General features: G+C 41.0%; 1 protein-coding gene across 7 annotated transcripts in view; it reads left to right on the top strand.

Moving 5' to 3' along the window:
- Nucleotides 1–27,410, top strand: part of TRERF1 (transcriptional regulating factor 1) — a 100,040-nt gene that overhangs the window by 24,744 nt on the left and 47,886 nt on the right. For all 7 annotated transcript variants that reach the window (XM_050315690.1, XM_050315688.1, XM_050315689.1 and 4 more), the window contains exon 2: nucleotides 3,563–3,618. The gene's annotated coding sequence lies outside the window, so the exon portion shown is untranslated. The remainder of the gene's footprint in view (nucleotides 1–3,562; nucleotides 3,619–27,410) is intronic.

Genomic DNA, 27,410 nt, shown 5'->3' with positions numbered 1-27,410 from the left:
CCATCCTGCCGCAAGGGGAGTTCTCAGCTGGCATCATCCTCTGGTATCCGTTTACCATCCATAGGAGTCAGGTATCACAGTGGGTGCACACTGTGGGGGGGTGATCCCTCTGCTCATTTCCTGCTCCATGAGCACCAGCCTCAGGCTGCCTGGGCAGAAACAGCAATTGCCTTGTTGTCCTGTGTCTCCTGCTGATACTACATTAAAGGGTCTCTCTCAAGTAAGAGCCAGGCATTCTTTCCCCACTGTTGCCCATCCTAACTAGGGAATGGTTGATAGTTAGCATTTAGTAATTTAGGACTGTGGAAGGTTTGTTCTCATTGAAATGCAATCAGGAGGTCTTGCTCCTCCTTCAGTTAGTAGTCCCTGCAGGACAGAGGGCTATAGGCCTCTTCCCGTGCTTTCCCACTGCCTAGTGGGATGTGATGAGCCAAGTGCCACCGCCATGCTGGCCTGGAGATGATGGAGCTGCTGGTGCGGGTGATGGTTTGCAAGAATCACAGAATCTGAGAAGTCTTACAAGAGTGCAATCAGCATCCTGCATGAGGTGGTGGAAGAGTACAAATGCAATGTATTTTGAAAAATACAGTGAGGATTTTACCTGGGATAGCATATGTATTCCATACATTGTCAGGGAATTTCTATAGAGTTTGTTTGAACTTTTAGAAGGATGTTGCTAACAGGCATCAAGTGTGGTGAGGTCAGTACAAGAGGAACAAAACCTTCCATTCAGATAAAAGCAGGGGAAGGGAAACACTGCCACGTGTGGGACTGGTTCAGGCTGAACTGGTCTGTGCAGTAATTTCCACAGCTCTTCAGAAACATACTATGGGGTTGGGCCTCCCAGCTCAGACAGGTCCACGTTCACGTTCCAGGCTTTGGGAAAGCAGGAACGTCACCATCTGTGTCCTACTTCATTTGAAAAAGAAAATTAAAAAAAAATCCTGAATGCCAGCCATCTGCTGGTATCACATCCAGATTTTATCCTCGTATCTGGGGGCAGAGGAGGAAGATGGTTTCTGTGGGGAGAAGTACTGTGCAGAGAGAAATGGCTGCCTGTACCTGGGGGTCCTGCTGGATCCAGAAACCAGCAGAAGAGCACGTGCAGGATGGCTTGGCATCTCAGTCCAGCTACGTTCTGTAGTACGAAACCAGTCTTGTACGAAACTAGCCAGTATGAAACGGCCTTGAGAGAGTGCATCTGAGTCCAATCCTGCCAGCAGAGTCCACAGCACTTGGTTTATGGATTATTAAGAGGAGATCTGAGCATTTCTGTGAAGTGGATGCAGGGTGATGGGTAGTTAAGAGCCACCATACTGATGTCTGACACAAAAAGATAAGTCAAGGCTTTTTTCTTGTGGCCTGGTCATTGAGCGTAATGTTGTTTTGGAAATAGATTAGGATATGTTTTTCTACAGACTGGCTATTAAAATAGGCCCACTATCTCGATGGGAACTAACACAGGCCCTCAGCTGGACACAGGAAATGAGCAGACTTGCTTTTTTTAAATTGTTTTTATCCCAGATCTCCTCCAGTAAATGCCTAGTGAGTTTTGATTTGCTTATGAAAGTGCTTTTTCTGAAGTAAATGTGTCATTTTTCTATGTTATATTTCTCTTTTCCTTTGTATTATAGAAGTTGAGTGCTGTTTCTGTCCCGATAAGTCTGTGTGAATGTGAACACAAGTAAGGCAGTAGAGAGTTAAAAAAAAAATCCATTAATTAAAATATTTACATTGGGAGCTGCAAAACATTTACTCTTTGAGTAAAACAAACTTCCCCATTGTTCTTGTATGATTGCTACAGTTGCTCTGAAAATAGCCAGGAAGGGGTTGTGCTCTGAGGAATTTTACTGGGTTAGCAGGGGAATAGCAGAGTAGGGATACTGAAGGGGGCTCTTGGTCAGTGGCTCTCCTTTGTTCAAATCTTTCTGTAACATAGACAAAATTTTGATCTCTTCTTCATAAGAAAAAAACAAAAAACAAATTAAAAACAAACAAAAAAACCCAAACCCCACGGTGGTGGAACTATGTTGTCATATTATTCTGGTAATGCCAAAAATTACTGATCGTCAGTAGAATCTGAGAAAATAGTATTTACAGGATGAAAGATTTATTTTTTTAGCACTTGAAGGGTATACTAGTGTACTCTTGAAGAAAGGGGGAAAAGGAAGCATCCCAGAGTAGGCCGTTTGGACCCTGGCTGGGGACCCATGGGGTGCCATCCCTGTTTTGCTGGTGGGGAGATGGCAGCACAGCGTGGTGAAGGCTGTCACCTTTCTGTGGCAGTGAGCACCTGTGGGTTCCTGCTGGGGTCTGTTGCCATTGCAGCTGTTCCATGTTCAAGGAAAACCAAGTGAGTATGCATCAGGTTTTGTACTTTAGGCCCAGGGATACTCTTCAGTAGCATCACTACAGGAAAAGTAAGCAGACATGAAAACTGTTTGCTTCAAATCCTTTCATTCCTGCCATATCTCCCCCAGATAACCTAGATTGAAGAATGCAGCATTGATTGTTTGGGTTTTTTAATTGTGTTCTCTGGTATGGTGTACCATTTTACTGTTTCACATTTCTGACCTTTTCCAGCCTGGCAGTGGACTAACAGGCCTTATGGGCAGGACACTGAAGAGGCTAAAAGGGTGTGTGTAGGGGTTGGTTGGTTATTACGTCCTTGATTCGCATTTCTCGCTCTTGGCAGACTCTTAGCGCTTTTCAGGATTGCCAGATGGGAGGTCTCTCTTCTTCCCTAGTGACTCACGACTGGCTGGATTGCGGGTCGTGTCATCTTTTCTTAATGGTACTATAGAGAAAAGTGTTTGTTCAAGCCCAAGTCTGTCATGACTGTAAATTTTATTGACAGTTCTAAGATTGCAAATTTGCTGGTTATGTGTGCGGTACTCTTTCCTCTGATCCCAAGTATGCCAGACTGCGTCATGTTTCCCTATAATATAAAAGCACCTTGATTGCTTTGAAAGGTTGGTTTGTAAAGGTGTTAAGAAATTAAATGTACTTGTTCGAGGTGGGTGTCATTTAAACTTGAGCATGAGAGCTTTGTTCCATCCATTTCTTGCATACTTTACTGTGTTTAAGAAAGGCTGTTTGCTGACAGTTTCTTGGCCTGGAGATAAAAGGTGCTGCTTACCCAGGTTTGATACTCCAATGGAAATTTGTCTCCATGATGTATAATAGTGCTGGGATTATTTCTAGCCATTACCATTGGTCTCATTTTACAACCATTCACATTATGTAATTTGATGCTCATTTAATTTCATGAGAGGATGCTGCAGACTTACTTACAACTCGGCAGGGCAACCTGTACACTTTGACCACCTCTGTTATCCTTGCCAAAGGAGGAAAAGCGTGTTTCTTACAGAACATGTCACAACATCTTTAATACCTTTATATCCAGGTTTCCCACATTGCTGCAGACGGGAGGGCAACTTGCCTGGAGTGTAGATCATACTGGAATGGTGGGAGAAGTTTGGGGTTTTTTTCTTGAACTGCTTGTTAGACTTTTGTTATAAGGTTATCAGGAGGTATTAATGGGCTTTTTCTTCTGTTGCAGATGGAATTTTATGACTCACTGTACTTTGAATAGGACAAGGAGATGTGTCTGATAAGGTAAGAGAGAGGGTAAGATAAACATGTTCCTATACAAAATCGTCTCACTGGTTTGATTTTGGGTTGAAGACAACCATTTCTTTCCCTTACAGAACCCTGCAAATAATTGAGATATTTATTTTTCAGTTACATCTGTCTCTGACCCTCCAAGCAGAGACCACCTCTCTTCTATACAGCTTCTGACCCAGTCTTTTCTCCTGGTGAACTGATGTACAAAGTCTAGAAAACAAAAACATATGCCTTTCAGTGCAGGGGTTAGCAAGAAAGGTTGTACTTATGCTGCTGGTTTAGAGCTCTTTTTTAAAGTAACAGATGAAGTAGAGAAGTTTTTGTTCAATTTTGAGATATTTCCTCCCCCCACCCCCTTATCCCAGATATTTGAAAGGTAAAAAGATCTTCAAGCTGTTTTAACTTCAACACTTTAAAACTTGTTTTTCGTGTTGTAGTATTTTCAAATTTGGAATGTTTTTATTAGGACAGAGTCTATATGAGTAGAAAACCTCTAGATTTGAGTTTGAAATTAGTATTTGTGGTCACTAGTGTGGTGAAGGAAGCTGCAAGTTTGGTGATTCTTTTTAAATTTATTTGTTTCTTTGTTTCTTATTAATAGCATTTTTAAAAGGCAGGGTTTATATAGATACTTTCTTTCCTTTCAGTTTCTGCTTCAGAGACTTCCACTAGTAGAGAGTAGATGTCTTCAAAACTCTTAGATGTTGGGATAACCATATTCAAGCAACAAACAGCCAAACACAGAAGTACATAGGGATTGTCACTGTCTTTCAGTGTACAATCCACACTGTAACTATCCAGCTCTGTCACTTGTGTGTTTCATTTCTGTATCCCCTTTCTTCCTGAGCTCTGTGCCATTTGCAGGCCTCAAAAATCCCTGTTCTTCTTTTTGGGTCTTGGTTTGAAAATGTAGTGGAAACAACTAAATGTGTCAATTGTATGAGGACCAGGACTAAAAGACTTCTTCCTTGGATTCAGAGATTTAGCTGTTGTAGATGCTCGAGGATTTTTGTTTTATGGGTTTTGGTTTTGTTTGGTTTTTTTCCCATTAAAGTTTTGTTTGCTAAGTAGAGTTAGCTTTTGGAAGGTGGCTGCCCAAGCAAGAACTCAGAACTTTGAATGACTCTTGGCATTGTGTGCAGTATGCAAGAATCAAAGGCTTGCTTGCTTCTTAGGTTTTTTTGCAAGTGTTATGCGTTTTGTCCATTTAAACTACCCCTCCTTCATGCCACTGTCAGGTCTTGTTATGAGTATTTTATATAAAGGCTTACTCTCTCCACTAAGGTGGTCTTGTATGTGTATAGTTGGTAAAATTCAGCTCTCCAGGTGAGAGGCCTTGCAGTCTGTTACACAAAGCACCTTCAATGCATACCTCATTTGTTATGTAAACGAGCTGCTTCACTTGCACGTGTTCCAACCGGTCCTCCTGTGCTCCAGGAATGGGTAATTACAGTTGCTTTCAGGACTTAGAGTATTTTCAGCCCGACCTGCACTGGCACCCCTCCGCACTCATGCAGGCTGTTCAGCTGCCGTCCCATTGCACGCCTGCCACCGGCACTGATGCGGCTGGAGGCTGAGGGATACCCACTGTGCCTTTGCCACTGGGGTGCTCTTGTCAAAAAGCAGCATGGCCAGAATGGGATAGGTAGATGTGCTTATGTTCAGGCTGATTTGTTCAGGTACAGTTGACCGAGGAGTGTGTTTGTCCGGTGTCAGTGCGACGGCAGGGACTTTGGTGTGTGCGTGGGATAACAATTTACTCATGCTCATTCAGCTGCTACTATTTTCTGAAGACGTTATCCTCGTGTATTTTGCGTGTATTATATAGTGTATGTTGTTCAGTACCGTTCTCCTCTGTGGAATGGATACTGATGAATCTGCGTTACACTGTTATACTGTCTTTCCCAGGGCAAGCTCACTCTTCCATTTCTTGTAAAACAAGCGCTGAGGAGGCTCTGTTTCTAGCAAGTTCTGCACCTTGAGACAGTGAGGCCTCTCACCACTGCTTTATTGCCTGCCCCAGGCACGTGCAAATTGTAAGCCAGATGCCAGCAATCGCAGAACTGGTTTTAAAATGAGATACTGTGAGGAAGAAGTAGCACTTCCAACTGGCTCTCATCTTTCACCTCTAGAAGAAAATATTCTGTCTACATTTTGTGTAATGCTTTCTCAGGATAAAATATAATCCTGAGCTGGGAATGTGTGTCTTGTTCTCCTTTCTCTGAGAGGGCTTTGTTTATCCTTTCCCCAGCAGTCTGGGCTGGGGAAATGCAGTTGTCTCATGCTTGTCCTCCTGTGTTACAAGAAGTGGCTGTCCTGGTCATGTTCCTTCTCAGGGCCACAGTTGTCAGGTGTCCCTCCTTCTTTCAGCTATCCCTAACTACTATGGATGGCATCAGTGTTACTTATTTATTCATTTTTTTTTTAACCTTCTACTTCCTTTCTGCGTTCTCTCACCCCATTTACGTTTAGGTTTTCATCCTTCCCAGCAGGCATCTGGATCCTGTCCCAAATGTGCCCTTGAATCCTGTCAGTATCTCTTGTCTGTGTTTTTCCTTGATTGCTTACATTTTTCATGGGTATTTCCTGACCCATTCCCTGCTGTTTTTTCTTGTGGAGGAGTCCTTCCAAAGCATTCCTGTGTTTCTTGCTGCCATTCCAATTAAAGGGATTGCTATGTTTTGGTCCCATTTAAAGCAGTGATAGGTGGTCCAGTCTCTAAAAAGAATTATCTTGGTTTAATCCTAGCCATGATGACTTCCTTGTAATGGCTGGCTTTTGGCATCCTTCCTATTCATTACATGATGAGGTAGAATAAAAATAATGAATAATAGCTCTTTTAATATGCCTGAAGCCTAGTGATGAAATTATGAGACTTGGCAAGCTTGCAGCGATGTTGATAGGTGCCAGACCTCTCACCCAATATTTTCTTTTCCTTCCCCCATGTTTCCCTATGCCTTTATCTTACTTCCTTCCAAGGAACTTAGAGACCTTGTGAACTGCAAGTCAGGTTTCACGTGAGGTCTGCCCGATAGCTTGGATCATAAATATAAAATTGTTTTGTAAGGCCTGATCCATTTTCAGAGGTATGTTTATGAGGTAAAAATTACTTTGATCGCTGAAACAGCATTGTGTCATTTTTGAAAGGAAATGACAAGGAAGTAACTGTTATCAGGCCTATTTTCACCCACCGTTAGCTTAGACCTGACAAATTGCAGCTCCAAGGTCTTGTGCCTTAACAGTTCCAAATTAGATGCCAATTAATATTGATTATCTGAAAAGCAAGAGGTTGATTTATGTTCTGTTATTAATAGCTGTTAATGCACTTTATAATACCAATCTGTTTTGCAGACATTTTCTGGTTGTTCTTTTTTAACGAGTCTTGGCAGTGAAAACCCTTTTTTTACACATGCAGAACCACAGTAACTTGTTGAAGTGTTTATGTGGGGGGTTTTAGTTGTTTTTTTAGAGGGGTTGGTGTTTTTTTTTTCAGTTTGGGTGTGTTTGTGTTCTTGTTTACTGTAACACTCAATTTTGATGATACCAAATAGAGGCAAAGTCCAGTAATTATTTCTGTCTAAACTGGCACGTTGTGGTTTCTTCTTGTGTTAGCGTGCATCAGAGCAAAACTCTTGCATCACTGCTAGATGAGTTTTAATAACTTCCTTTGACATTGCCTATGAGTATTTTTGTCTCCACAGAAGCCATCTTAGGAAAACTTTCAAAATGAGAAAGACAATTTGAGTAAAACAGTAAGAGGTAATTTGAGTTCCTTTTCTTGTGTTATTTAGCTGTTATGTTGCAATATGTGGAAAGTACCTGGAAAGCACAGGAAGAAAAATGGGAAATATCTCATGCATAAGGAAAAGCCTCTAACAGTGTGTGGGGGTAGGCTATATACATAAATGTAGACATCAAGGTAAATGCTTTTTCCTTTTTTTTACTTCCAGAAAATTTGAATATTTGCACAATCTGATGTTACAAGTTGTAAATACTTAACACTTCTAAAAGAATAAATTACTTCAGTGCCTGAATGTGTAGATAACTGTCAGCTTCAAAGGATCAAGTGAGTTGGAAGGAATGTCTGGAGAACTTGGTATAGGCAGGTATCAGGCAGAATATAGAAAGCAGGGGAATATATTCAGCTAATGTAACAGAGTCCTAGATGTAAGTTTGTGTATAAATTAAGACTAATTAAGTTACAAAAAGCAAATTTCTGTGGTTCTGCTTTTAGTGTAGAAGTGGAATACTCACTTCCCTCTCCCCATCTCTGTCATGCTGGGTTTCCCAATCTACTTGTTGTAAGAATTGTTCTGCTTCTGTAAAAATTGAGATGGAAAATTAACCTATTTAATACTTTTCAGACTACCCTTAGAAGGAAGGCTACCTTTGGCTTTAGAATATCCTTGTTGTGAACTGGCTAGGAGAAACTGAAATCAGTACTGTAAAATGCACATTATCTATAGGGTTGAGACTGAAAGAGCCATTTCAGCTTCTTCTGGAGAAGTGAACTGATCTGAAGTTTCCCTTGAGTACATAAAGGACAAAGATAAGTGTAGTTTAGGTTTGCAGTCTCTGGGTTGCCTGTTGCCTGTCTTGCACTGCACCCAAGTGTTCTGGGCTTCAGCTTCAGGTACACAGGCACAAGGGGATTGTCAGGGCTGACCCTGGGGGTTTGCAGCTGCCCCTGTGGAGTGAGTGCCCACCAGAGCAGGTCTGTGGGGTGATGTGAGCATCACTGCTGCTGCTCATCACTGAGCCCACCACCACGATCCCCTCGTCCTTCTCTGATGTTAGTGGTGTGACTGGAGCTCCTAGACATGGTGTGGGGAGCAGGTGACCCTCTCCCTGGTGAGCACACGGTACCAGCTCTGCGGCTGTGGACCGGCTGCCAATTTCAGTGCTTGAAAATAGCGCTGGCAGCCAAGAAACTTCCAACTGCAGCTCTGTTAATGACTGGTGTTGTGGTTTTGGGCAACTCCCTTGGTTGTCTTTGAGTCAGCTCCCCTTTCAGTAAAAAGGGGATGATACTTACTGTTGAGATGATTAATTATTGTGCTTCAGATGTCAAGGTCCTGCCATGTATTGTTACCATTGTTATGGAGAACCTTCTCTGCTTTCATTAAGAAACTCTGGCTCCAAGAACACAACAGATTGTAGGGACTTTTTTCTTTTGTTTAGTTTGGTTTGGTTTGTGTTTTTTTTTTTTCCCATGGTAATTTATGAAACAGATCACATTGACTTTCGGTACCAAAGTGCCAACCACCACTACCAATCTTTTGAATCTTGGCTCCTCTCCTTCCCTTTTCCTTCCTCTCTGCATCTCCCTCTTGACTGTCTACCCTTCATATTAAACCTTTCCTCAGTTAAAGACAGTGTGCTGGATAGAGTTAAAAGAAAAATTTAAGTTGAGACTGATGTTGAAATTCTAGCAGTAAGGCTAAGGGTTTGCTAATGATATAACGAGATATAGAAATGTTCTGCTTTTTTCTCAGGAACCCATTCTGTGTGGAGGTTGTGCAGTTTCCAGGCTCAGACTTGGCTGTCAACTTGAAATGTGTCACTTGCTGTTTTTTAAAAAATAAAATTAAAAAGTCTAAAAATAATATTGGGAGCCCCATGAGTGAAAAATTACAAAATTCACGTATGAGATTAAATTTAACTTAAACCCCCCTAGATATTTAAATTAAAGGAAAATATTAGTTAAGGTACCCGGACAGAGCTCTGAGAACAACAAAACCTTGTTTGTTGTTAATGTCCCACAGAAAATGTGCTCTCTCGGTTTATGAGTGATCTCCAGCTGCAGGTGGTAATTTCTGCTCCAGGTGAAAGAGAGAGACGATGTGTTTAAGGAGCAGAGAGCTCTCCCTAGTCTACCCATTTGGGTGATGGGGCTGTAAGGAGCAGGCAGCTGTTGGTGCTCCTACTGGGTCCCTCTCTGCAGCCCAAGGAGCAAAGCCAAAGGTGACTCTCGTTTACTCCCTGGTGGCCCTCTTGATGCTCAGCCAGTAGCCAGGGCTGCTCGTGACTTGTGGACTTCATAAACCTCAAGTTTTAGAAAGTAACATTCTTTGAAATACATTCATAGGCTTCTGTCCCCAGAACGAGCCTCTGGTGTCTATTCATTGTGTCTGTCTTGAGCAGGTCGTGAACTTTCACTCAGTAATTTCTATAGCGAGTCCATAACTTCTGTTGTAACTTCACAGAGGTGTCCGCTCCTGACTATAAATGATGGAAGGAGACGTGTCCCCTTTTTGTTTATCCATGGAGGGATATAATATAGTGCGTGGATGCAGTACAGTGCATCGTGTATTTGTTGAATACAAGTTACTGTGAGTTGAAAAGTGGAGAGAAGAAGATATGGATATCGTAAACTTTGGTGCTTAAATCTGCCATTTCCATACTTGGAAATCACTTCATGTTCGTTGTTTATCCACATCAAATTTTGGAACTCCAGCACCAAATAACATTAGGTAGAGTAGCAGAATGGTAGATTGCAGTCTGTCCTGGAGTTCTGGGAAAACCCTTGAATACCCAGAACTGAGGCCATGAAGCACTTTGAAGACAAACGAACTTTGATTTTAATATTCTGATACTGCATAGGGAGCAGCCTGTGCTTCTGAAGAGTAGTGCTCTAAGACCCATACTGCTTGGAGTTATCCAAATGCAGAGGTCTGTATTTCTGCATCCAAAGTGGGGAAGATGTAAATGCCACAGGAACTGCACGAGATTTTAGTCAGCTGGATAAGACTAAAGTGGATCTTGGGGAAATCATATTTAACAAGCTTGCTGTTGTTGAGTTTCTGAGCATACCATACATCAATCAACTGTAATTATGTATGGTCAGGCAGAGGAGATTAATTCTGAACTCCCTAAAACTTTTTCATCTGACCAGAAGCAGCTTTTGAGGTACTAGTTTTGGCTAATGTATTCTTTATCTTCTGAGTAAATTTTGGTAGAGACATTCAACCATTTTGTTGGTAAGTCACTGATAACTCTTATCCTCTTTGATAAGCCAAATATGCAGACCATTTAAACTCTCAATATAAGATGTATTCTCTAAATCTTTTCTGAAGGGAATAGACCAGAAATGCATGTTGCCCTTGTTGTTACTGTTTTTTAGATAATACTCTCCCTCCCTGCCGTACCTTATACGAAATAACGTTCTTATCCGTCCAGAGGTTACGTTTCCTTCTTTAGCTGCAGATTTGTGCAGGAAATGTAGTGTCTAGATGGTGCCTGCTGTGACCCCCAGTCTTTTTTACAGGATTGTTGCCTTCCCAAATGCAGGTCCCCATGGGTATCTCTCAGGGTTCTTCTTTTTAATTCCCAGTAGTTTGTAACTTTATATTACTACTGTACTAAAATCAGCTGCTGTTCAGAGAAACTATACCTAGCAAAATACATATTTTACCAGAAAGTTACCTAATTGTTTTTCTGCATACATTGCTCCAGGTTTCATGTTCTATGTAGATGATGAGAATTGATTCCATATTTTCTTTCTGGTAATGGCAATAGGCAACATCCCATCAGGTCCCCAAAACACCAGTGAAAAAATATGAGAAGTGGGGTACATGGTGTCATTACAAATAACATTTACAGAATTTTGTATCATTGAACTTCTTGTACTCTGCAGTTTAGGTTTGTGTGAACATAATTACGGCTTTGAATTCTTTCTTTTAAATATTGCATGTATGTGGGGAGTAGTTGTTTTTTATATGCTTAGTAGCATTTTTCCAGACAATTGCATTCATACTACTTGTGTTCTTTTTTGAAGGTCAAATTTAATGTTGGTAGGTTTTTTTGGTCTAACTTTTATGAGATTAAGTTCTAGACAGTTGCACGTTTACCATAAACTGATAGTCAAAAGGTGCAGTCTCACAAAGACTTGGCTAAAACTAAATGAATAGCTCTCAGTTTCCTGTGGGTGTGGGGTTTTGTGTGTGTGTGCGCACTGCTTACCAATAAGGAATACAGCAACTTTCTTCTGAGATAGCTATGTTGCCAACTTTTATACTGTTGAAGTAATTTTGTTAAACAAGAGGAAGAAAAAAGTTCATAAATCGTCAAAAGGAATTTGTCTGCAAAGTGTGCCAACAGGGTTGGGTCTGTTTTTCCTCCTCCGTTTTATCAGGAGGAAAGCTCGTTGCTTTTGTACTGTATTGGCCTTTTGCTTTCACATGGTGAGCCTTAACAGTATACTGCTTTCATGATTTATTTTAACAGTTGCCTGTAAGTGTAGCGTTTGAACACACCTCTTGGAGATTAAAAAGATCAAGACTTTTTACTTCCATAGGGATGTCATACACAGCCTCATTTTAGGCATGTCACTCTGAAGTGACTAGAGTAATTTCCCTAGGGCAGTGTGGGAAGGCTTGTGGGGATTTGGGCAATGGTACCCTCCCACCAAAGCCATCTTCTGCTGGTCAGGGAATACTCTGTTTGGTCTGTCTGTTACAGGTTCAGATGAATTTTACCTTTAATAAATCCTAGTGATGTCACTTTGATCCTGTGCATTGCTAGTTTGAAAACTTAAGTATTATTTTAACAATGCCATGCTTTTGCTTTTACAAGGGAAAAGTGTACACTCTCTGGCCCTTATCCTCGTCTGTGCTATTAAAAACAGACAGGCAGATGATTAGACCTGACTGTGCACTTAAACTTCCTTTGGATTTCTTGAGTAGACAACTTGAAAGAACAAATTATATCTTGTCCTTTTTCTCTCTAGTTTCTTCTGACTTGCAGCTTAAAGCACCATCTCCTTTTGTAGCCTGAAGAGAGGGGACAGAATTATAGAATCGTAGAATCAACCGAGTTGGAAAAGACCTCTGAGATCATCAAGTCCAACCCTTGATCCAACACCACCGTAGTTACTAGACCATGGCACTAAGTGCCACATCCAGTCTCATCTTAAAAACTTTCAGGGATGGTGAATCCACCACCTCCCTGGGTGGCCCATTCCAATGTCTCTCCGTAAAAAATTTCTTCCTAATATCCAGCCTAAAATTCCCCTGGCAGAGATGATGAAGTCTTCACTAGAAATGTTCTCTTAAGCTGAACTAGTTACACCATCAATCCCAATAACAAAACTCAGTAGAAGTAGCACTTTTTTGACACCATGCTAGGAGGATATCCAGCAAGCTTTTACTGATTGAAAAAAATGGAAAATGTGCTTGGGGTGTACCTCTGCAGCTTACTGTGTAACTTTTTCCTTTTATGATCTCTTGGATGGACCATGCTGCCTTAAAAACTTAGCATTTCTACCAAGAGAGGTTGCTGTAGAGCCCTCGAGGGGTGCCTGCATTATCTCTCCCACAATTGCTAAATGTGTGCTTCATGTGTCACCAACTCGGAGACCAGCTGTTGTTCCTCAGTTCTTATTTGAGAGTCAGAGCCAGATGAGGGTGTGTTCTTGCTTCTTTAGTTTCTAGACGTGGTTTGAGGGAAAGAAAGGAATGTCATGACATGTTCTGAGTACCCTGATGAAGAATAAAGTCTTGAGATGATTTGTGGCTCTGACTACTTGAGATACAAAAGGACGTGCAAACTACTGTTTAATTTAGACTTTAGCGGGTACTTAAGGGTCATCTGTAGGATGATCTGAAGTTCTGACACTGGTTTCTGGTGGGATGTGTTATTGCATGAGTTTTGAATGAAAGTAGGAATGGCCACCATTCAGTAAAACCATAGCTGACGGTGGTTTAGACAAAGTATTCTCTTACAATATTAAAGTACTTTTATTAGAGCAAGAAAGACGGCTGTGTGACCAGATGTCACCTTGAAGGATCCCGGTGCAAGAATCAGAGCAAGTAATGCTGTTTAAACTCTGGTGAGTCACATACATTGAGGAGATCCTTTGCTGTCTGTCATGCAAGACAAGTTCACGTTTGCTTAGGCTGTCTTCTTATCATACGTGGTTTTGGCTTTCACTGCTGATTACATTTTAAATTATTTCCTTATTTTTTGAGATGTTGATGTAATATTAGTTTCAGTCCTTTTTTAGTTGCTTGTCCTCTTCCATATATGTGTATGTTTATTTCTTATTAAAGAAATACAGTTTTATGTAATTGCATAATACTCTCTGAAGAATAGTTGAACGGGAGGGACTGGTCTTCTGTGTTCTTTTTCTCCTGTTTAAAACAAACTGAGACTTATGTGATATTTACCAGCAGTCTCTTGCTGATCCAGGGACATTACTTTTAAAGAACAGGCCCTGAGTGTATTCTTTGCATTTGGAAGGGGTTAACATCAGCTTTTCATGTTCAGATGGGACATATGAAACACAGCCATACCAGGTTACTGTTGGTGAGAATGTGGTTTGTATAAGTAGTTTCCTTAGCAGGTGATGAACTTATTCCTTAATCATTTAATTGCTTAGATTTGGGAAATCGGGCAGGACATGAGGATTTCTGGTGGTTAGCCCAACAGCATGTCATTTTAGCCTGAGTGTTCCTCAGAGTTTCAGTCTATGTGAGACAATTTATAATACGTGCCTCAGAAGTACTCTGAAGGTACCAAATTAATGCTTTCAGTGGAAGATCACAGGATACTTCGAATAAAGCTTTACAAAAGTGCACAGTGTTCTTATACACAAACTATTTGGTATTAATAGTATCTCTTAAATGACAAGAAAAATGAAATGTGCCAGATTTGTGAAGCTGGAGAAGCGTTTGTTCATTATTTTGTAAGAGCTGGAAAGTACAGATGGAGAAGGGAGGATTGAAATCTAGGTTTGGAGGAAAAAATCCCATGGGTTGTCATCATGGATGTGGTTTTAAAATCCTTCATTTTGTTGCCGTGTGTCTGTAAATCGGCTTTGTAGGTGGCTGAGCGTGTTTCTGAGCAGGGTGAGAGGGAAGAGAGAGTTCACCAATGCAGAGCAATGCAGAGCAGAGGAAGCTGCTGCGCAAACTCTGTATTTGGAGATGTGACAAACCAGGAACTGCTGTAGTCCTTTTCTTAAATAGGAAATACATGCAACCACAAAAGATAAGTGCCCGGCTGGAACATGTATTAAAAATCTGAAGTTGCAGAGGACAGTCTTTCAGCCTACTTTACTGTTTGGATAATACTTAAAAAGCTGGGAAAAAAAGGCTAGCATGCAGTGTGCCTGCAGAATAACAATTAGTGGCATTTTAGCCTGCATGCCCACAGTAGGGTTGTCCTTTCATGAAATCACAGAATGGTTTGGGCTGGAAGGAACCTTAAAGATCATCTTGTTCCAACCCTCCAGCCATGGCCAGGGACATCTCCCACTAAACCATGTTGATCAAAACCCCATCCAACCTGGCCTTGAACACTACCAGGGTTGGGGCATCCACAGCTTTGCTGGGCATCCTATTCCAGTGCCTCAACACTCTCACAGTAAAGAATTTCTTCCTAAAGTAAGGAATTTCTTCCTAAAGGATAGTGATGCCTTTATCTGTGCTGCTGGGTGTCACTGGAGGTGCTCTTCATAGTGTATGTGGGATCTTTGCCATCCTGTCGAAACTGTCCTCAGCTTTGGAATGTCTTTGTCTGTCCTTCCCAGGCTCCAGTTCTCTTCTGCCACATTCTCTTAATGTGGCCTTATGAAAATTGTTTGGTTTACTTGAAACCAGCTCACAGAGAATGAGGAAGATTCACTCATCTTGGGTGGCTGGAGCTTCTTGCTGTATTTCAGTTATTTTAATTGGTAACAGTGAGGTGTGAACTTTGAGAGGTGAGAAGTGAAAGTCCTGCCTCTCCATTGCTTGGGATATTAGCATGCTCAGGAATGAGGAAATAGCTACCCTTTAACTTTGTGATGGAGGCCAAAACACTAAAAAAAACCCCAAACTCATTTATTCAGAGAAATGATTGTGATTATTTGGGAACAGCTACAAGATGATCAGGGTGTTTTTCCGATGGGCAAGTTGGCCATCCTTTTTTAGGTCTGACCGATTAAACTTTTAATTTTTAAATGAGGTATGGTAGATATGTTCTTAGCTACTCCAGTAAGTATCCTAGGGAAGGCTTTGTGGATAGTAATTAATTCTGCTGTTGAGCTAGGGTTCAACAAATGGCTGCACAGGTTTTATTTAGGCAATTCTAACCTGAGGAGATGCGTTGAAACTTCATTGACCTTTGTTAAAAAGTTAAAACTCTATTAAACTTTAGCCTGGGAAAAGAACACCTTTAGGTCTACGTTACGGTGTTCCTGTTCTGTAAATAAATCCATATGGGCAAAAAGCACTGAGCACTTTGGTCTGGTATCTAGATGCTTTCTTTCAAAGGGAATCTTCTCAAACAGACCATGATGTCATGTGTAACGTCTTCATGTGTGCTACTTATCCAGCGCACCATTGCAATTCTTCTGCCATTTGTCTAAAAGAGAAAGTTTCCTACTCTAAAAAAGCAAAAGTACTACAACTAAATTGGTACTTTTGCCTATAAGTATTACTGTTATTTAATAATGATAGGAATTCTCCTTTTTGAGCTGAAAGCAGAAGCAGCACTATGTTCTGACAAGTTGTTCTGACTCAACTTCAACCGTAACTTTTTAGTGGTTGTTACATGCCTTATTGTATTTAAAAAACAAAACAAATATTTTTGTTTTGTAGGAACGAGTATCTGATATGACAGCATAAAGCAAAAGTTTATTATGCATATACAGTTGAAATCAGTTAACTTGTTTAAGCTGTATTGTAGACACAGTGCTTCTGCATTTGAAAAAGTTTCATGACTCCATATAACCGTATCAACATATTTCCATAGTTAATTTCCAGCCTACAATTGTATTATCCCTTGTCTAATGGAACATCATAATATTAAGTAAACTAATAACGCTAATGTTAATGTTGCTGATGCTTTATTAGATACTACATAAAGAAAAAAAAAACCCAAACACTGAAAAAGCAACAACACAACAAACTGTAATCCTACACTCACTTAGCCAGTATATGTTTTAACTCATGAAGTTTTTCTGTGGGGGGAAAGTGAAGGGCCCATCTAAAATTATTGTATCCAGTGCTCAAAATGGACCAGTATACAACTGTATGCTGAACTGTTGTGGGCTGTTGCTTGTGAGGACATAAAATATGCACCAAGTGCTCTTCAGCATTTTTCTGTAGAGAGGGTCTCCTGTTTTTTATGCTGGGTCTCCTGTCACGTTTACTTTTGTCTACATATATGCAGCAAATAGAGAATTAACACCGTGAACATAAATGGGTAGTGAGGCAATGTGATTATTTGGAAAGGGAAACTAAAAGCCTTTAGTTGGTAGAACTAAAGATCACTGGTAATTATACTGAACAAAACTATTGCTTTCTAAATTTGAAAGTGCCACCAAAAATCGGGGCATGGCAAATATGCCCTGTGTCACACAGGGGGTTAATTTTCTTTTGGGGTGGGCTCACTTGATTAATATGAATGTTAGCACAGGCCAGTCCAACTCTATACATTATGCAGGGAAGGGCTCTCTACATTCTGGAGAACAGTTTTTATTGGAAGGGAGCTGGGGTGATGGTAAAAAGCTAACAAAATACAGAGGCCTTGCAGCACTACTAAAATAATGGATATGGTCTTGGAAGGCAGAAGCCAAGCATGTCCCCCAGAAGTGTATAGTGTTTTACCAGTGTATGATGGCACAGGATCATTAGTGGAATAGAGTCCAATTCTTATGTGCCTGGAGAAAAATGAGAGATTGGTTACAGTTGGAAACCCTGTTTTACTGTTAGATTTTTTTTTTTTTTTTTAATAAGAAGCTTTGCATGCTTACTTCAGGTGAAGAGGCTGAGTTGTATTTTGCACATATCTGTAGAGGAAAGAAAGTACAAAGCTCTTCAGTTTAGTAGGAGGAGATATAATGAGAGTGAATAGCTGAAAGTTGAAACCAGATGAATCTGGGCTACTTGTAACACACAAATTATTAAACAGAATAAATTGCTTGCTAAAACAACTCCCTTTGGATGTGATGGATTCTTGCTCATGAATTAGGACTGCATGTTTTTATTGCTGCTGTATATTTGTATATAGCAAGCAATGTATCTGTACATGGGTCTGTGGCAGACCTTGAGTGGAAGGTCAGACAGGTGATCTCAATGGTCTGTTTTGCTTTCCGGGTCTGTGGGAGGTGGGTAGAGACCACCTGACCCTGTGAAATGTTGTACCTCCTCTAGAAGGCTGGTGAGGTTTGTTTTTGCTGTTGAGGTCTGTTGTTTCTCTTCTCTCTTTAGCAAATATGTGGAGCCCCTGGTGGTCTAGTGGTTAAGGGCGCGGCGCTGTCACCACCGAGACCCGGGTTCGATTCCCGGTCAGGGCCACTCCCGGGCAGATGGAGCTCGTTAGCCCTTAAAAAGGCAACCCATCTATGTCCTGAGGACCTCGCTGCCACCATCCAAGCTCGCTTGGCCCCGGCAGATGAACCTTAGGATTAAAGGGTGGGCTCAGTTCCGCGCACACTGTGTCTCACCTAAAAAATCCAGTGCGCAGGCTGGAAGGTGTAAAGACCTTCCCTGGATCTTCGCTTGCGAAGACTGGCCATTATTATTAGCAAATATGGGTTTTGTTTCATGATTTAGAAGGGAGAAAATAGAATTTAGGTCCTACCTACCCATCCATGTGGAGAGTGGCTTCTGTAGCTAAAGCAGGGGGAGTCCTGAGTGGCTTTGGGTTTTTTATTCAGTAGTTGGAAGGTGGGTTTTTTTGTGCTGGTTTTTTTTGAGGAAGATTAAAGGAGTCAGATAAATCAAACTTTGCATCTGTGAAGACATCTTGCTGAAAAAAGGAACAGTACAAGGAAAACAGAGAGGAAAATCAACATATGATCAAGTGTTTTATTCAATTTTTGCTTGATCTTTTGGGAAATAGGTGAATTTGCACAGGTCATGGAAAATGAAAAGCTAACCCACGAGGGACCCTCCACTGTTAATTCAGTTTTCTAGATTCATTCTATATCAGTAATAACTGGACTTATTTTTTTTTTCCTGGTAACTGTTTGTTTAACCCATATAAAATGAAGTTTGTCTTAATTCAGTTTCAAATAGAGGCACGTTTCCATCACCATGTCAAACTTCTGGCACACTTTTTGTCATGTGTTACTCTGTATTCTAAAGAGAGATGGAAATCACACTAGTTGAGTTTCTTATCTCTGGATTTGGCTTTTCAGGTTGGAATAGAGGTCACAAGGTAGAGATGTGCAACACTGCTGCACCTGGGCAGTGGAACCAACTTGGCAATTCCATATTATTTACATGGGTCAAAATAAAACTCATATGTGCAATTTAGCATCTTAAAAAAAAAAAAAGGAGTCCCACTTCTTGTTCCCACAGTAGCAGTGCTTGTGTAGAAATCTTCATCTGGATGGTGTTGGTCGGAAAGCCTTTTGTGGGAAAAGAAGTTCTGTGTTTTAATGAAAATCCAGTGTTCTTGTTGCATTTGCAATATTACAGCAGAGCTCTGTTTCACTTGAGTATGAGGAGCTCTGTGAGAATGGCAGAGAAAATGCCAGTGCCTTAACTTCTGACACATATTACATGTGAATTATTTATGGTACTTCATTGCAAATGGAGTGTTCTGTAGTATGTTTGTAAACAATGAATTCTTTATGACAGGACATCTGTATCTGTGGATCCTGTCTCACAGAACTGATTTTCTAAATATACTTAATGATAAGATATCTATCCCTTTTCCCAGGCTGCCCTGTAATAAAGTACTTTTGTATTTCTGATGTACCGGAGCCCCTGGTGGTCTAGTGGTTAAGGCGCCGCGCTATCACCTCGGAGACCTGGGTTCGATTCCCGGTCAGGGCCACTCCCGGGCAGGTGGGGCTCGTTAGCCCTTAAAGGCAACCCACCTACGTCCTAAGGACCTCGCTGCCACCGTCCAAGCTCGCTTGGCCCCGGCAGATGAACCTTAGGATTAAAGGGTGGGCTCAGTTCCGCGCACACTGTGTCTCACCTAAAAAAATCCAATGCGTAGGCTGGAAGGTGGAAAGACCTTCTCTGGATCTTCGCTCGCGAAGACTGGCCATTATTTCTGATGTATCTGTTATCCATTTTGACTCTGACTCGTAAATGATATGTAGAATTTTGTGCTGTTTGTGAGTTGATACGTTAAGTTCATTTTATAATTAGGTATATGGAAGCATTCTGATTTTTGTACTGTATAAAATCAGTTTAATGGAAGACTTACATGCTACTTAAGTTTACTTCTTCTAACTTTCCTGGAGAGAACATATTTTGTAAGACAGTACTTAATTTTTTTTTTTAATTCATAAGAACTACTTTCTGGTTGTGCCAGTAGTTTGCAGGGTGCAGTGTGCTAAGTGCAGTGTGCAGTTCACAGTGGTGATGCAAGAAATGGGGAATGAATACCTGTTTGGCCCAGAATGTGACTTTGGGGCTAACATCTTCCCTTGCTTGTCTGTGCAGTTTGATAATACTCACTTGAAGGCTTACTTTGTCTAGGTCACTCCTACAGTATGTTTCCTAACAGGACTCTAGCAAAACTTCTCCAGCTGTTTGGAATAGTCACTGGCAACGCCAACTGTAAGCTGTGTATCCTCTGCAAAATGTTTAAGCATTCAGCCTAGCTACTTCTTGGCACAGGTTTGTGGAAGAGGCTGCTTTACCTATTCCTGCCTGCAATCTTCCACATGAGCATGGGGGAGAATTTTGGTGGCGCAGGAGAAGCAGACACCTTGGGGGACTTCAGATTCGTGGCCTACCAGTAAGTGGCTGAAGGGGTTGGTGTTGCCTGTGTTGACCTGCTGACTTGTGCAGCTATCTGGTGAATCAAGCCACTAAAAAGATCCAAGGTGGAAAACCACTTTTCCACAAGGAAAGGGCTAATTTGTCACCAAGCCCATTTCAGTAACTTCTTTTTCTGTGTGGTTCACAGCTGGGTTCACCTGTCTTGGTGAGGGGGCAGCTGACTGGGCACAAGGCTGGGAGCTCTGCAGGCAGATTGGCAGCAGATCCCTGGACCAGGTGGGAGGATGGCTATGCAAGTTACTGGACAGCACGATATGGAAGCATGTTTGGAAGGATATGGATGGAACACTACCATTACCATCTTACCCACATTTGCTAAGGCAATGTGATATGTTGGTTACAGTGCCACATGGATGAGAAATGTGCCAAGAGGGAAAAATGCTTTAGTTCAGGTATGGTAAAAAAAACCCACTGTATTTTCAAATTTTAAAAAGTATGGGGAGTCATCCATGAAATTATTTCATGCATACCCTCCCTTATCAGTGCATGGTGCCTAGGCAGCAGTGTGTGAGCAGTGTTTGAAACCTGCTCCCCTGCTGTGTTCCCTTTTTCCTCCCTGCCCCATAATTACTCTTAGGAACCTAGCACCGGTGACCAGTTTCAAAGCTAATGTACTAGGAATCCTTTTGAATTCCCTCAAAAAGGGAAAGAAGTTAATGCTGGGTGCCCGCCTGCCCCTGTGCGGTTGCTGCAGTTGCTTAGCAGCCAGCGGAGGCACTGGGGAGGAGCGGCTGTCCCCTCCCTCAGTCGTCTGTGGAGAGAGATGAGAAGACAGTTATTACTGGTCAGCTTCATTAGCATCTTGTTTTTTCTCTATCTCTCTCGCACACACATATACACCCTTACCTGCCTCTGCTCAGCAGTTTCTCACGAGCTGTGAAATGGAGTCTCCCACATCCAAGCAACCCTCACTGCTCACAGGCTCAGAGAAATAAGGCAGGAACCATCCCAGACAACTGTGGGGTCTTAGTCCACAGCATCACGAATGTGCTGCGTAGATGTTTTACTGTCTCTTGAAAGAGTGGGGTTGGGTAGGCGCTTCAGCTGACAAGGTTGTGGTTTTGCACATAGACCTCTTACTTAAGTTTTCCATTTTTAGTTGTAGGATGCTCATCGCTTTTCACCACTTTTCCTTGCAGGCTCTGACAGAGTAGCTCTGCTCAGTCTTCCTGCTGTATCTTGGAGATACCTCCAGCTTTCGGCCAAAAGCTGTGGCCTGTTCTGTTACCACAAGTGGTAGTAAAGGATGCCAGCCCCGGCCTTGGCTGAAGTGGTACAGGGCGGTTGAGATCTTGGATGGAGGGTGGGCTGTGACCAGGGAGGCTTCGGGGTGTTGGGTTACTCTGAGGCTACCCCAGGGAACAAAAACACCCTGAAAATACAGCAGATGGCCAAGAGTGATGGTGTCAGTTCAGCTGCCAGAGCAGCTTTGTTACACATGAGGGCTGAAGACAAAGGTCTTTGAAAAAGGATGGGTACCAAGATGTCATTTGTAGAAGTTCAGCTTTGTTTCAGAGGGGTTTCTGTAAACCTAACCTGAGAAGAAGGAATTAAGAGTCTATTCCCTGGTATATTCAGTTAACCAGATCACTACATATCTAGCTGTGGCAAAGTGTCCAGTCCAATGGGATCCTTCCTTGCTTATTTGTTCTTTAAGAATACTCCTTCTGATGGACACCTCTGATTTCAGTAGAATTTCAGTGAATGATGGCGAACAGAGAAGCTGCTGGCTGTAACAGTCACACATCAGCCAGTTTGATGTGTCATTTTACTTTTCATTTTAATGCAGATTCCTAGATAGCCACAAATTTAGAGTTGGAGAAATGAGCACATGACTGATATGAAGAAATATAGCGGGAAGTGCTTGGATTTTCTTTTTATAAGGCTAATTGTGTTAATTTGCTTGAGACACAATTATCTCAATGGGATTGATTTGTTTAATTAACTCGGGATGCCTGCAGGTGAAATAGTGAGTATAAATAGAAGGACAGTGGGGAATGCATCACTAATGTTTGTATTGCAGAAGGATTGACTCATATGTAAATGAAGTGCTGCAAGCCTGCCAGGCTAACCTAGTTCTGTGGTGGTTTCTAGATATATAAAAAAAATATTTCATGCTGTTATGCATAACACAGGGCTCGTACGCTCAGTGAAGAGTGTACACCGTAGTACTAAGGACAAATATACTTTGCTCCTGCTGCAAGTACCTTGCGTATGAACACCTCTTTGAGCACTGCAAAAGGGTAGTAGTGTCCAAAGGATACAGTTTGTGTGAGACCACTGTGATGGCACTGCCCTGATGCAACATAGTATGTCAGTCCTCCGGTGAGAAATCACTGCAGTTTCTTGTTCCAAACATTACAAAGGCCACTTCTAGACAGAGAGCATGAGTAACCTGTATCTGCATTCCTGGGCTGAAGCCCTGTAGCGAAGCTTTACATGTTCTCGTTCTCAGCTCCCTCTGCTTTACTGTGTGGACATACCACTCTGCAGAGGATTAGGTGTCTTAATAGACCAGTTCTGCAACCTGTGTTTGTGTCCTTTGCCTGCTGTTTGCAAGAGTTGTATCCGCTACTATAACATGTCCTTTGTCCTAAGGTGGATGGTTATGTTCAAGGCGCAGAGAGGAAATTCTGAGCCTTTTCTGTCAGTTGGGTTCTGTGCCATACAAAATCTTATATCCTACAAATACAGAGGACAGGTATATATTTCTGATCTTTCCCCTACCTAAAGTAAATAATTTGTTTTTAAGTAAAATGAAACTTTAGTCTTTCTCTGAATCTTTCAGAGATCTTCCTCATAGCTTGTGGCAAAATACTGTGCAAATTGAGCGCTGATTATAAACAAAACCAAATCAACAGAGCAATGCCACAGAACCAAACCAACTAAACAAACACACATTTCCTTTCAGCAGCTCTGAGTGTATTGCTGTTTCAAAAATGCCCTTGCTTCTGCACAATGAGAGTGTATAGGAGCTCTGTCATTTTTTTCCACAATTCTTTTTTTTTTAAATCCTTGATAGTTTATCCATCTCGTGTTAGTGTGGGTGCTTCAAGCTTCTCCATCTCTTTCTGTACAGAAATCTGTCTTTGTCCTGAATTATTCTTGTCCCCATTTTCTGAGGCTTTTACTACATCTGCTATCTCAAGAAGAGATCAGATGATAAGAGCCGAACACAGCAGTCTGATGGAGAAACATGCTTCTGATTTATGCTGTGGCTGTTGTAGGTCTTATCCTTTAGATAATCATGTGAATGCTTTCGTCTCGAAAATGGAAAAAAAAGAATATTTCTAAGTTCTATCTTTGCATATCTAGCAGTATGTTTCATTTATTTGCTGAACACTTGATTCAAATATTGAATTACTCCAGAACTGTTAAACCCAACAATCAGTTTTGAGTGCTTCGCATTTTTCATTTAAATGCACTTTGCTTTTTATTGATCTGCAGTGGATTTAATTTGCCCCTTGGCCTGGCCTTGTGTGGTTCATCTGGAATTCTTTCTAGTCTTCTCTGGCTTTGACAAACTGTAAATAGTTTTGTCATCTGTGGGATTTTAGCTGTTTGGGTTTTTAATGGGGAGGGGAGAGGAGGTGTTGTCTTCCCTTGTTTCAGTTCATTCAAGTATATATGATACACTGTCATATATGATCCCAGTATAGAGATGAGGGCATTCCTCTGGTTTTTTTCCTCCTTGAAAGCTGTTTGTGTTGTTCTCATGTATTTTTGGAGTGTCTGCTGCTTTCTAATCTGCATGGATGCTCTCCCTAATAAACCCCAATTTTCTTAGTAGCATAAAAGGATTTTGTCAAATAGTGTTTGCAAGTGCAATTCCCAGCCTCTTTGAATCCATACTTACATTAACAAGCCAAAAGTACTCATAAACAGTAAAGAGAAAAATATGGAAGTGTGTATCTGTTGGAGAAACTAGGCTTGGAAAAATGTATCTTGTCAGAAATGTTTGGATTTTGCTTACCAAATGTATAGCTCTTCCACCTTCGGGAAGGACACCGTTGCTCTGTAGCCTTTTTTTGCCTTGCTTTTTGTTATATCCTAAACCTTCATGTAGGCTCAGTTCTTTCTGAATGCAGAGGACTCTGTCTTACTGTCACTTGAAATAGTTTGGAATTGTCCTACCTTACTGTTTATCTGCCTCAAGGAAAACTCTGGTTTGGGTTTATTGGGAAATGGTGGGTGGTAGATGTGTTTGGTTTTTGTAGCAAGTCCTTCAGCTTTTCCTGCCCTGTTTTGTGCTGAAAAGATTCCCTTTCCAAACATGTCACTTGAAGCAAGGAAATCCATGTATGTTTTAGATGTCTTATGAAAATACTGGAACCCTCAAGAACTGTCACAGTTCTTACGTCTTGCCACCAGCCCACTGGGTGATGTTAACTCTGCTGTCAAGGTAAAGACCTTGACACTTCTGGTGTTTAACACAGATGCTGTTTTACCCTGACTCAAAAATGTGTGTTCTGTCCTACTTTTAAAGTGGGGTTTACCAAGCTTTTGACTAGAACTAAGTTTACCCAGTAATGCCAGTTTATCTTTTTCAAGTAAATACTACAAAGACAAGTGGTAGGGAGCCTTTGTAACTTGCATCATTGATCTCCCAGCATCTGTGGTTGTGAGGAGGTGTTTGATTCTCTTTTGCTTGTTCTTTTTGGGTTAGGGTAAAATGGCAATATCTGAGGAGGATTTGAGGTCTGTTGAAGGAAACATTACAAAGAAACATTCTTAAAGTTTCTTTGAAGCTCTGGAGTTAAGGAATAATAACTCTTCTCCCCAGGACACAATTTCTGACCCAGTTATGTAGATTTCAATTAGAGGGCTTCATTTTCGTAAACAAGTTTTGGTTCTGCCTTAAAACCACTGCAGGAAAAGGTCTTTGTATAAGTTTTGGTTTGAGATTGGTTTTTTTTAATCTATTACCCTATTGAAGTATTAAATAACTTCATACTGCAAGAGCTTATTCTTTTCAGTCCATGGCTTTCCCTGAGGAAAAAGTGAATACGCCTTCTCAGGGGCCCTTTGAAAACGATGCTACACAAACACGCAGGGATACACACATGTGTGTGTGTACACCCAAACAGCTCAACTTTGAAAGCCCGTGGTGGTAAGGGGGTAAGATTGTGGTGGAGGTAGAGTAAGCTGCTCTGACGGGGAACTGTCTAAGACTTCGAATTTCAGTTCAGAAATCATGAAGTATCATGCTTTTGCTATGTACTTATGTGTTCAAATGCATACTCAGACATACTAAAAAAATACTTTTCCAGTGCACGTTATTTCAAAATTGCAAATTACGTACATGTAAAAGGTGCAGTGTGCTTTCTACAGAATTACAAGAAATTTTCTTCCAAACTCTGCAGAATAGTTAACTAAAGCAGCTCTAGGCATTTTTCTCCTATCTATAACTTGAATCAGGAAAACAGATTGCTGCGATTGGTGCATTAATGGCCTCTCACGTTTCGTAAAGGTAGGTTCAGAAATTTGTACCATAGATTATGGTAGATCACTGTAGGCCAGGTAAAGAAAATTGATTGCAAAAGACACATCAGGCACTTCAGAGGAAGTTAAATTAAAGTGGAAATCATTATTTCTCTGGGACTGGACTCTTACAGGAATACAAACTGAGTAATGCAGCTGGATGGAGAAGGAATGTTGCATCTCCTGCAGGAACTGCTTGAGACCAGGTAGTACTGATATGCCAAACAGCAAAGGGGCCTGGACGTGGACTAGCAAGTATGTTGATTCAGATTCTGGGTTTATTTTTAAAAAATCCTCAAAGATAGTGTTGTGAAACTGTGAAGAACCATCAGTAATGTGAAAGAAAAACTAGAAAAGGTATCAGGTAGGGAAAAAAAGAGAACAAGGGTCGTTTGGAAAAGGTTCGAGGCTTTCGATATAACAAAGGCAATGTGTTGCTGCTCTTGAAGTATGCCATGCAAAGCCCCAACTGTCTCTTTACTGCAGGAAAGCTTTTTTTTTTTTTCTCTCTGGTATTTTAGAAAACCATCTTCAAGTAAAATTGAATTTGACTTGTTTTTTTCCTTGATAATTGTTGACACTGAATTACCTGCTTATTGGATACATACTTGTCATGCAGGCCATCTGAGATGCCACGAAGGGTTGGTATTCCTGAAGGACATTTTCCATGTGGTTTTAAAAATAATACATTCTGAAATGAAAAATCCCTTTCTCCATATTATTTCATAAGATTTAAATATTTTTTCCCCTGTTACCCTTACTGGAGTGCAGAAAATAGGTTGACTGAAAAGCTGACTATCAAATTAGATTTGTGCATGTTTTAAATAACTTTTCACATTGAATCTCTAGAGATTTTTTCCCTGTATCTGCAGAAATGTCATCCGAAATCTTTCTTAGTCCAAGATTTTACCAGGGCAAAATCTCGAAAATATATGCATTCATTTCCTTTGCCCTCTTTTTTCCACTTCTGCACCAAGTTGTGCCTCTTTTTCCTTCCCTTTGGGTGTCCATTCCTAGTGCTACTCACCCAGATGAGTTTAGGCTTGGGATACACAAGCATACCTGCTTCCATTAGGCAGCTGTTACACTCCACTGCTTGTGTATGGATTTCTGTTTGCCATAAACCAACTTGTTTGTACAGACCGTGCAAACATGGCTGGTTTGTAGAGACTGGAGGAGCTTTTTAGCACTACATAATATTCTGTGTGAGGGGAGGTGGTTAGAGTTAGGAATAACTAGTTCATAAAGTAGGACGAAGCTGTTTTTACAGGAAAACTTGCTCTATTTTGCATCTGTTTCTTTTGAGTGGCAAGTTGGGAAAAAATCATGATTTTTGCTTTTAATTCTGTGAATTCCTGTAATGTTCAGAAAAAATGTGAATAGAATTTACAAGATTATTGAAGATTATGCAATGGTCCCATATCTGTGAGCAATTCAGGGAAAAAAAGTCACTGCTACTTGTACTGTCACTTAAATATGAGAGAGTCACTTCCCTCCCCTGCTTCCTGCCTCCTTTTATGTTCTTTGCAATGTGAATATACTAACATCTATTTGAAATTTATTTTTGTC

This window comes from Myiozetetes cayanensis, unplaced genomic scaffold (genome assembly GCF_022539395.1).
Source record: "Myiozetetes cayanensis isolate MyiCay16 unplaced genomic scaffold, myiCay2020 scf2-11, whole genome shotgun sequence".
Lineage (NCBI taxonomy): Eukaryota > Metazoa > Chordata > Aves > Passeriformes > Tyrannidae > Myiozetetes > Myiozetetes cayanensis.
Note: the sequence above shows the minus strand (reverse complement) of the source record. Positions and strands in the feature narration are given on the sequence as shown.